Here is a 12,297-nt window from a genome sequence, read left to right on the forward strand (position 1 = left end):
ATAAAGGAAGTGCCCCATAAGTGTGTAAAAAAACAAAACAAAAACAATTAGGGTATTAATTATTTACCACCCATAACTCAAAATTTATTTTATACTAAATAATGCTTTTTAAATATTTGTGGCTATGAAAATAGCCGTTGTTAATTTCTCTTCTTTGTAGTTGTTGTTGTTCTCTTCCTTCCGTTTTTAATTTCTCTTCCTTTCTCTTCCTTGGAGACTTTGTTTCTTATATTTTTGACTACGATGAAACCATTAAATGCTTTTAGCATTTTAACAGTACAATTATATTTATTTATACAATATAATTGAATAAATACTGCTTTCTTAGCGGAATCAGAATTTAGGTGTTTAAGCGATTTTCTTAATAAATTTTCTTTTTTCCACACATGGCTTATGCCGCATGTTCACATTACCAAATGTGAACAATTCTTAAATCACATTACCAAAAGACAAACCACAGGTTGTCTTTTCGTAATGTAAAAAATAAAATTGTATCAATTTGTTTATCTTCTTTTCTGAAAAATTGATATACTAATGTAATTAAAATTTATTTAAAAAATCAGAAATAAGATTTATACATATTTTATATTATAAAGATAATAAAACTTATTTAAAATACTTAATTTTTCTGCTGAAATAATATTTTTGGAAGAAAATATGTTATAACTCTATGCAAATTTATCAAATAGCTGCTTGTATTGGTTGCTAACTTCAATTGATTTTATATGTACAATTGTCCCTAAATACCCTCAGTCATAAACAAACTTAGGAATAGAATTGCATAACCGAAGTATTGAAGGTTTCTAAATAAAAATAATTTAAAATAAAATTCTTAAAGCATTATTTACGACCTATTATTTATTAGTTAATAATTTCATAATTTTACCCTGTCTATATTAAAGTTTATAAAAGAAAAAATTAAAAAGTATTATATATTACTTTTAGCATTTTATGCACATGATTTCCAATAAAACTTTTTCATGATAAGCTTGACGTTGAACATTAAGCTGTTGTAATATTGTCTGAATCATTTGTCAGCACGGTCCCTGTCCCTTCTTTAAGAAATGTTCTTTAAGAGTATAAAATAGATTTGTCTAAAAACAAACACAAAATACTGTGCACAACATCAATAGATTTCATAACTCTTAAAATATTATTATCAACCAGTGGTTTCGCAATGATTTTAGCGCCTGGGACAAAAATGACTGAAAAGGTGCTTTTCTTTATTTATACAGCAATTATACATTTTTAAATTTAAAAACTTTTTTTGTTTCTTATTTTTTCTGAGTTCTGAAAACCACTCACGCACGGGGCCAAAGCCACCTTTGCTCTCCTTGCTTTGTCACTATTATAACAAATTAATGTTCACCTGTCTAACAGTAAACTAAGTATTCTAATAGCCAACATTACCACTTGTATAAACTTACTTGATTAAAAACTTTTAAATTTGTATCGTATTAATTGGTATTTATGATATTAATACCAATATTTTTAGTTTCTATAAATTTAAAAAGAAAGAAACATGACTTGTGTTGGGTTCCCTATTTGCAATCTTAAATACCAAACTTGAATGCATAATAGAATAGGACATTAGAAGAATGATTGGGGAGATGAGGATTTTTCTTTTTTTTTTTAAATGCTTGCTTTGTTGTTTTTCGTTTTCCAAATGAAATATTTTTAAATTTTAGGACTTTCAAAGTCCTGATTACACTGAATTCTATTATTTTTATCAGTTAGCTATAATTTTTGTTGATGAAAAAGATGAAATTTAAAGTACTTAGATCGTTTCTTGTTGTGAAAAATGTATAGTTTTTTTTACCAATTTAACTATTAAAAAATTATGATTAATAAACTCACAATCCAAAATTTACTTTTTTTTCTTTTTCATTGTTAAGTAGCTCAATTAAGTAGCAATTGTGGAATTTGAAAATTCCACAATTGCTTTTGTTTATTTATAAAAAAACTTCATATTCATCTGAGCATTTCATGCCGTTTTTTAGTGGTTCAGCAGCCATCAATATATGCAATTGATGAATGTCTTCTTTAAACATGTTAAAAAACTTAAATAAATGCCAAGAGCCATGTGTAGACTAGGTAATGACACCTAAAAAATTAAACATAATTTTTATTCAGTATATTACTTTGATATTATTATTTTTGAATATCTTGCTGATAATGATTTTTCATCATCTCGCAGATAAGGTGAAAAAATTAAAAAAATAAAATTATTTGATCTGGTGGTTTTTTTTTTTTTTTTTTTTTTTTTTTTTTTGTGTAATTTATTTTCCAGATTAATATGAACAAGGTAATTTTACAATGAATATATTACTGGTAGGACTTCCAGAAGATCACATGATCTTATCATGAAGCCCTTTACAATCTATATATAAAAAAAGTCGTACATTAAAAAATTACATATGCGTTATAATACTCTTCAGATGTTAAGCAAGTTTAACATAATATTTTATAATATGGGTATATAACATTCTCAATATTGAATATTATAATATAAAGTATTCAATGTATTTTGTATAAATTATATTCTTCATACAGTAAACAAAATAATGTATTAAATCATATAAACTTGAAATACTAAAAATAGATGAATATATTTTGTGTTGAAAATATTATTTTTTATTATTTCTTTTTAAAGGAAGGAAAAGACCACTTAAAAGAAAAATCAAAGTTAGGTAATACTATTTTATTCCAGAGAAATGGACCACGATAAGAAATACAAAACTGGCTATTTTTTGTTTTGCAAAATGGCTCTTGAATAGTTTTACTACAACGAAGTTCATATTTGTTTTTGGGTTTCAAATTATAGAGATTTGTAAATACACTAGGAGATACATTTTCTTTACATTTAAACATAAAACATAAAATATTAAAAATATTTAGTTCGTATATATTTAAAACTTTCATTTCTATAAGAAGTGGTTCATTTATTACATTATTGAAATTTTTTTCAATATTCTTCAGACCACCATTTTTCATAAAGTTTTTATGACCTAAGCATAAACCTTCCAATGTGCAATATTTTATTTCAGGGTCAATACATTTCATATCACTTGCTGTTGCATAACAGAAAAGACAACAATGCCTTCCTTAAGAATAAAATAAACATTATATTAAGAATTAAGAATGAAAATTAAATAATTTTATATTATTGAAAAAGGTCACAATTGTGAAACTTAGGTAAGCTTAGTGATAATTAAATTTTGATTCATACCCAAAATCAGTAATGTCTCAGATTTTTCTGTTAAAGAAGCATGAAAAAGCTATGGGTTTAAAATTTCAAATAAAAAATACCCGAAGCTCCTGAAATACCACAAAGTGCACAAAGAAACTTATAATTACCAAAAATGAATACTCTAATGTTGCTTTCTCTAAAAATAAATCTAAACGTGTTATACGCAAATGATTGTAGTAAAATCTTTATTCTATATAAGTATATAAATATTATTAATTGAATAATGTAAACCTTATCAATATACTTTAACAACTATTCATCTTATTAGGTCTAAATAAAGATAATCAGCTTGTTAAAGTTTTTTTTAACCTCTGAGTTATTTTCTAAAAGCATTCACAAGTTTTATTAAACATAGCCAAAATGTAACATTGTGTTGACATTCACATTTTAGAAAATAAGAAAAAAAAAGTTTTATACTTTATTGCACAGTGTTATTTTGAGAAAACTAACTTATACTTCATTTTTTGAAGATCTTCTTTTTTTTTTTTTTAATCTTGAAATAGCAACTTTAATATTGATTTGATAACCTTTTGCCTCAAAAATACTAAAAACAATGGTGTTATCTTTGCTGTTTAGGTTTATAGTATTCTTGGTAAGTCATTTTAAAACTTATGGCTACTTGCTAAGTCATTTTAAAACTTCCTCCGCCATAATCTCCTATTATTTTAATCTGTATATCTTTCTCAGGGAAAAACTCATGGACTTTTACAACTATATCAAAATTATAAAAAAGTTATATATGGGCGATTCCATGTGAAAACATCTAATTTTTTTTTAAAATGTAACCTTAAGTCTCAGATTTTGCTAATTTAAATTAAACCAATTACAAATTTTAGTAAATTATGAACATCCTGAAAATTTTATCATCTAATTTCAATTGGTTTCTAAGAAATAGCGTTATGAGTTTGCCTCCAACCAACAAAAATCCGCTATTTTTAAAAATGGTTTTGGTCCTAGTTTCTGTTACATGTGTGTTGGAATGCTGAAAACTTGTACCTTTATATAGTTTGGGCCAACAAATCCAATGAAACAACTTAAAATATTTAAAAACGAACATAACACGTAAAACTTAAATGTTTACCACAATTTTAATGGGGCGAGTCCAATCAAAAAGAATTTTTAAAACATAAATAAAAACATGGTTAAACCTACTTAAATTTAGTGCTTAAAAAAGGTATTTTGATAAATTAAACGAGAAAAAAAAGAGATGCAATTTGACAGTTTTGTGACTGAAACAGTTTTGGCTATATCGAAATGTTCTTTTAGATGTTGCTAATTTGCTGTTTCTGTTTTTTTAATAGTTTTATTATTTAGAAATGTTTATAATATTGTAAAATTAAAGTTAGAATGCTCATTAATGATGTAAAATTTTCTAATCCTGAACAACCTTGACCCCATGAACACATTGAATGAATTATACATTTTTCATGCATCTTTTTTAGGAATAATAAATAATAGTATATTGATAAAATGGAATTTTGTGAATTCGGAAACATTTTAAATGATGAATATTACAATGTATATTTCGTTTGAAAACAAGGATTAACTTCCTATTAAATGCTCTTTTGCGGTGCTCTGCGATAAGATCGTATGGACTTCTTGGGGCACCTAAAAAATAAAAAAATAAAAATAATATTAAATAAATAATGTGTATTCTAAGCAATAAATTTAACAAGCTTGATGTTTAGATTTTTTAATTTAACAAATTTATAAGTTTTTACTTTTAATTTTAAAAGTTTAAGAGAGTATAACAAACTTTGTTAAATTCTCTTTACAGGACAAAAGGGAGATAGAACCCTATTATTTTAACGTCACGATATGCAATTAACTAAAAAAAAAAGAAAAATTAAAAAAAACTTAAATGAGTTGAAATATATATTATTACCCCCACTATTATAAAAAGATAAAAAGTTATAAGTTATAAAAAGTGCATTACGTATCGCTGCAAAAACTTAAGGTGGCTCAAATCTATCAAAAATGTAAAAAAAAGTATGGCTTTTTTATCTAGTTTAAATATTGCAGATTCCAAAAATATATCGTTTGAGATGAATTATACCTTCCATTATAAATAAATTTACATTTTTATGGTATAGGGTAAATAATGTTATCCATAGCAACACCTTAGCAACCGTATCAGCTTTGTTTCGTTTGCTCATTTTTTGACTCAAAACTTTTAATTTAAATTGTAAAATGCATTTTTCTAATTGTCTTTTTTGTTTTACAGCATTCTGTTATTTACAAATTATAGTTTTGATTTTAATGATGACATTTAAAAAAGAAGAAGTTATGTTGTTTATGTTGTATTTATGTCAACACATATGCTATAGTAATTTCTTCCTATATATTTTTTTATATATCTCAATAATACAAATAACCGCATTTATTCTTTATATGAGTTATTAAATGTAGCTAATAATAAAATAAAGTAAGATTAAACAGAAGAAGACAGTTTACATCTAACAAATATGCATGCACTGCAAAAAATTAAAATTGATAAACCACAGGTAAAAAAAGCTGTTTCGTCATCAAAAATTAGTTTAGGTGAATCACTTCTAACTGTTGAAGAAGGAGATTCTAACTTCTTTATAATAGTTCACTTTGAAATACCGCATAGTTATCTTCAACTTTTAAGTAGATCACTTAGATTGTGGTGACAAGGTCACAGTCAGCCTTGACCGGATAAAAAAATTGGGACTCTCTATAACCTTAAACTAGAATATATCTTGTAATTAAAGTTATAATTTTTACTCTTCTCCTGAGATAAAAAATAAAAACATTCAAGAATTCAATGTATATGCTGTAATGACTTTTCGCGAGATTGGTTTTGCCCTCGAACAACAAAGAGCCAGTGTAAATGGCGAAGAGATAAACTTGAAGGTACAAGTACAAGATAAAATTGAAGTTACAACCTACAAAGCACGTTTAAATTTACCTCTAGCTATAAACAAAGATATTGAAAGGATCTTTAAAGATCTTGACTCTGAAAATCTTCTATAAAAATGCTTACATGGGTTTACCCAAAATGCAAATGAAGCTTTAAACCAATTAGTTTGGAATAAGTGCTCAAAGTCTCATTTTGTGTCACAAACTGTTTTAGAGATAGAAGTATATTCTATCATTATCTATAATGGGTAATTACAAAGGTATGATTGAACTTAATAATGCATTTAAACAATTAAATTTGACTGCTGGGAAATAGATTAGCTGCTAGGCAACAAAAAAGGACAATACTTGTATCAAGCAAATTAATAGTAAAATGAGCAAAAAAAAAAAAGCGAAACGCAGAGGAAAATTAAAAGTGCAGTTAAGAAAGGGCTCTTTGACAGAAAAAACACTAGTTTCATATTTATATAATATTTATTTTATTTTTAATTTTTCTCAGAAATATGTTTTTGTTGTTAACTTGAAATAAGTTTTTGTACATTAACTTGAATTCAAACAACAATTATTAGTACTTTTATTTAACCGATTGACTCGAAAATTTCACAGAGTTTTCTTCAATATTGAAACTAGGTTCTGAACTAAAAACAACTATTTAGAACAAGCAGAACTTGTTTAATTTGCACTTTATTTTTCTAAAATGACCTGATTTTTTAATACTTAAAAAGAATTGTCAGCCATTATGGATTGGTACATTTTGGAATTTTGGTTTTAGTTCAGAACCTTCTTTACTACTTTGCCTATATACTGTCCAAATTTGGTTCAAATACTACTTATAACTAATAAAACTGAGAAACTAATGTTTGAAATTTGATACTTTTTGATAATTTTTGCTGACACAGCTTTTTTTTTTTCAGGCATTTTTAAAAAATTTTTGTCAATTTTTTTTTTTTAATCAAAAATATCAACTGTAAACTTAGTCTAAAAACATTTTTATTGACTTTTGAAGAATTTAGTAAAAAAGGGGTAGAGCCACCTTAAAATTTGTTATAAACAAAATTTTTTTTTTTTCAATATTTTTCCTTCCTTAAATATTTTACAATATTAGTCAACTATAATAATTTTTACAACTATAATAATTTCAATATTTTAATAAAGTATTGCAAGATTAATTAAGTTTGTGAGAGGAAGAACGCAGAATCTCGTAAAAGACCTTAAGGTCTTGTCGTTTAGGACTGCATTTCAACTACATCGTTAAATTTATTGAGTTTTAATCTTCAGCTGTGTATGAGATTTACAAAACTATTAAAAAAAAATCTTTATATCGAATTTCCTATAAAAAAGTTTAAAAAGAAAGTAAATAGGTTTATATAAAAAAACAAACTATAATTAAAAATAATATAGTATAACTTCATTCTTATTGGTAAGGAATTTATAAAAGTAATGTGAAAATTATTACTTTCTGTTTATATGTTTATGGTCATCTCCCTGTTTATGCAGAAGAGCTTCATAAATAAGAAGCAAACTGAAGGTACATACATATGTAGTACATAACTTACAACGATTTGATACGTATTTTAAAACCTTGCGTTCATTGTTAATAAAAACTGGTTCCGTATTAAAACTTGATGTATTTTTGTGTCTTAAAATAATTTTTGGTTGATGTGGTTTCCGCATATAATATTTTGATTTTTCTTCTGTATATTTATTATTGGGGCTAAAGATTTAAGACGTTTTAACAGCAAATTAACATTAATTAATTTTAGTAAAGCAACAAAACCAGCATCCATGTATCTTTTGAAATTGTTTTGAATATTTTTGCATTCAATTTTCTTCTTCAAGATATCCTACTATAAAAACAGCATATGTAGAGTCAGGGCCGCCGAGAGCCTTCAAGCCCCCGGGACAACACCGGGGGGCTTGAAGGCTCTCGCACCCATATAGATTACGCTATATATATATATATATATATATATATATATATATATATATATATATATATATATATATATATATATATATATATATATATATATATATTTATATATACAGCCACTAGCTTTGCTTCATTCAAAATACAATTCCTTGACGAACAAATGCAACCTAGGACATCTAGAATTCGTCAAATGAGGATGACTTCTTCTTCAATGGTGATTGACTCCGACTGGAGACAACGACTAACATTATCAATATTTTGCAGTGTCTTATACCAAATTGTCAGGAGAACTACCAATTCAAATGACTTAAAATATTTGCCCAACGATTTCTCAACATGCCCGCAGTTAAGTTAAGTTGATTAACGGTTTTATCCAGAGCAACAAAAATTTCTCGTGGTTTTTTCACTAAAGATTTTACAGTTCCAATGTGGGCTGATCATCTAGTATCTGAAAATTTGTGAAGTGATAAAGCAGTTTCCTCATTAAGAATTTTCCATCTTGCTGGGCTGTAACTAAAGAACACGGAGAGTGCTCGGATATTGACAAAAAACGTTATGATCTCGGCGCAAGACTCAGCAACATGAACTGCAGCAGACTATGCACACCGCAAGGAATGTATAAACTAAACGGATTTTTTTCTATTATATGAGCTTAGGCTCCATTATAGATTCCACCCGTATTAGAATAATTGTTGTATCCTTGGCCTCTCAATTTTTGTAAATCGAGATTCACTTCGCCAAAACGCTGCAAATTAAATAAGCAATATCTGTACCTTTTTCTCCATATCTTCATCGCAGAAAAATTGTTCTTTAACTTCCTTATCATCTTACCCGAGTTGCAAAAATTGAAGAACAAACGTTAGTTGTTTAGTGTGAGATACATCTGGGGTCCCATTGGTAGTTATCGTAAAGTATACAGCATCTTTTACTTCCTTCACAAATGCGTCTTGAGCAAATGTAGCACATTTACTGATGAATTCGTTTTGTGCATGCCAGGAAAGATAGTGAGCTTGCATTCTGATTCCCTTATCCTGATGAAAAGCTACTGTTTCCAGATGATTCTTTAATGTTTTGTTGTTACAAAAAATAAGTTCAAGGCAACCTAAAAAGTTCCTTTTCTCGTTCTTTTCCATGAAAGAATATTGCTCTTCAAAAACAATAAGTTTTACGTTAGTTAAATGTATATCATTAAAAGTTCTGTAAAAAAAAGCACTTATTAATAATTATTTAGAGCTCTGGGCCAGAATATTTACCTCTAAAGGATAAGTTTTGTAGAGGTAAGAAAAATAAAGTTACATCTAAAATACGGCAAAGTATTTCACGCCATCTGGCTACTTCCTCTCCTAGTGCCCCTTGGAACTCTGAGTCAATTCCGCGCTGCTCAACAAGAGCTGAGTGCAAAGTCTTCCAATTAAGAGAATGACTTTGATGAACTGGTTACCTAGATGACTTTTGTTACAATCACTCAATTTTCTCCAGTTATTTTTTATTCCTCCATTCCGGCGAAGAAAAAGAGATTGATCCCCAATGGTTACGGAACTTTCACATTCAAATAGAGAACATGGGAAACAAAGAAGAGAGTTAGACAACGGGCTCCATATCAAATGTTCTCTTTGAACCTTCTCTCCATTAGGCTATGCAATGAAAAGAACTTCTTTTGGGAAGACCCTATTATTAGAGGTGAGGATGGCACTTTTACTTATTTTGATGTAAAAACGCGAATTACTTTTAAGCGTAAATTACTTTACATAACTCATATAAAATTTGAAGTTGAGGTTAATAACTTTTTAGAATGAAAGATTTTTGCGAAAGAGCTTTGAAAAGACATTTTTTTGATTTACTTGCTTTAGTATTGATTTTTTTGTAGGAGGAAATAGGTCAGTGATCCTAATATAAATTTACCGTAAAAGAGCCGGGTATATTTGTAGCAATTATGCTGCTTTTCGTTTCTTTTATTCAGCATAGTCGTTGACAGGGCCGTCCCAAAGAGGTCTCTCATGGAGTGGGGTGGGGAGGTGGTTGTACCTGTTTTTTGCCAACTAGAGACACACACGCACACACAAAAAAGGGTCCTTGATGTTTGATATTTGCCAACTATACTTCAAAACTTGCCGAGTGAAATGCCAAGTTTGCCAACTCAAATGCATACATAACAGCTTGGGGAGGGGGGTATGGGATGACAACCCCAAAACCCCCAGTTTGGGACAGCCCTTGTAGGCTCTGGTTGTAACAACCACTCTAACAGAAATGAAAACTAATTTTTTTGTTTTTTTGTTTATTTATTAATAGCTATTCATAAAACTGTTGTCTTGAAAGAACTAATTTCAATTAGTCTATTTCAGACATTAATTATTCCAGTTAGTGATTTCCAGAAAAAACTTTCATTATGGTTATATTGGTTTTTAACAACAACCACGCTGAATAAAAGAAGTCAGAATATAAAACTTAGAATAAATTTGCAAAATAAAATGCCGATTCCATAGCACAGTGGGACTAAGTCGAGTTTTTTGTGCCAAAATTATTTTCGTAGTTTTTTTTTATTAGAATAGCTATATTTATATATAAAATGCATAAATAAAGTAATAAACATATAATTATATAATATAAAAAAAAATATTAAAAAAATTAATTATTTTGATGAAAAATACGAAATATTTTTAATGGACAAGACAACTTTTATCAGTGTAAACATTAAAAATATTACTTTTCGATGCATGTATTTGTCATAAAATATCTTTTTTAGATTTATATTTACAAAACTTATATATTGTATCAGTAATTAAAAATTTTGTAGATATTCTTCGTGTACAAAACATCTTTTTTACATGTTCAGTATTTCTCATCAACTGACCATTAACCGATGACCAATCTTTTATTTTAACTTTTTTTATTGCAAAAAGTTGCAAAATATTTATGATGCATGGCTATTTACATACATTTAGCATGAGATTTACATAGTCAAATGTTTGGAGGATATTGGAGGATAGTTTATCTGATACCTAATAGTAAAGGTTAGTAGCAAAAAAATATCGAAAACTGTCTGTTTTCGATGCATAAAAACTAACGATTACACTTACGTTAAATTATTTTTAAAAGCCTGAGCGAAAAAAACATTTTTTAATTAAAATAATATATTTTAAAATGAAAGTCAATATAGTTAATTTAAAACAATAGTAGCGTTAGAAAGTTGATAAATAAAAAATGCAAAATAGCGTTTTGGAACACATGTTAAATTAACGTGTAAATAATCGCATAAAATCACGCATAAATTAATATATAATATTTTTAAATAGATATTTCCTCTAATGAACATCTCTTCATCATTATGACAAATTTTCACCGTGCAATGCCGACATTGATTTTTTGGTATTTTGGTACACTCTGTCCCACTGTGCATTAGGGTACATCATACTTTTAAAATTTTTGATTTTCAATTCGGCGGATAATTTTTATGGTGCCACACTATGTAAATATTAACTTCCAAAAGAAAAATTGAAAAAAAGTTATTTTTACCTAGGCGGGATTGCAGTTTTTGAAAAGGTAAAATTGTTAATTTATGCATAAATGCAAGGATGGTCAAAATTTTTAAATTTTTGAAATATGAAACTATTTAGATTTTTTTAATATATGTTACCATATGTTGTGAAACGTGAATATATTTTTTTTCTTTTAAAATTAATTTTCCTGGGGAAAAGGGCCTTATAAGATTGAAAAAAAAAAGTTATAATATAATAAATGATGAATTTTTTAAATAATTAGGACTTTCATTGGAATTTTTTCATTAGAAATTTTCAGACTTTATTTGTTTGAATGACATCTTTATAGTTCAGCTTAACAACATCGTTTAGCTTAACAACATTAAAAACAAAACAATGTTAAGTTATAATATAGTCATAAAAATGTTTTTGTTTACAATTTTGTTAAAAAAAGGTTTGTTTTTGATTTTAGCTGGGGCAAAGTTTTTCTGTTATTCATTTGTGCTCTCACAAACCCGTCTCTTTTTTCACAACCACAAACGGAAAGTGCTGCTTCTGTAACTTCTTTTACTGCCCTTTCACAAGATTGCGTGTGAAGAGGAAAGTATGGAGCTTCAAAACGAGTGACCAGATATTTGTCAAGATTGTATGTAGTGATTTGGCATGTAAACACTGGTTCTGATATTTTTTCCTACTTCCAATTTATTAGCTCTTTGATAGACAAAGCTTCTGCATTGAGAAAAAACTTTTTTTGT

This window comes from Hydra vulgaris, chromosome 14, assembly GCF_038396675.1.
Source record: "Hydra vulgaris chromosome 14, alternate assembly HydraT2T_AEP".
In the NCBI taxonomy this organism is placed as follows: domain Eukaryota; kingdom Metazoa; phylum Cnidaria; class Hydrozoa; order Anthoathecata; family Hydridae; genus Hydra; species Hydra vulgaris.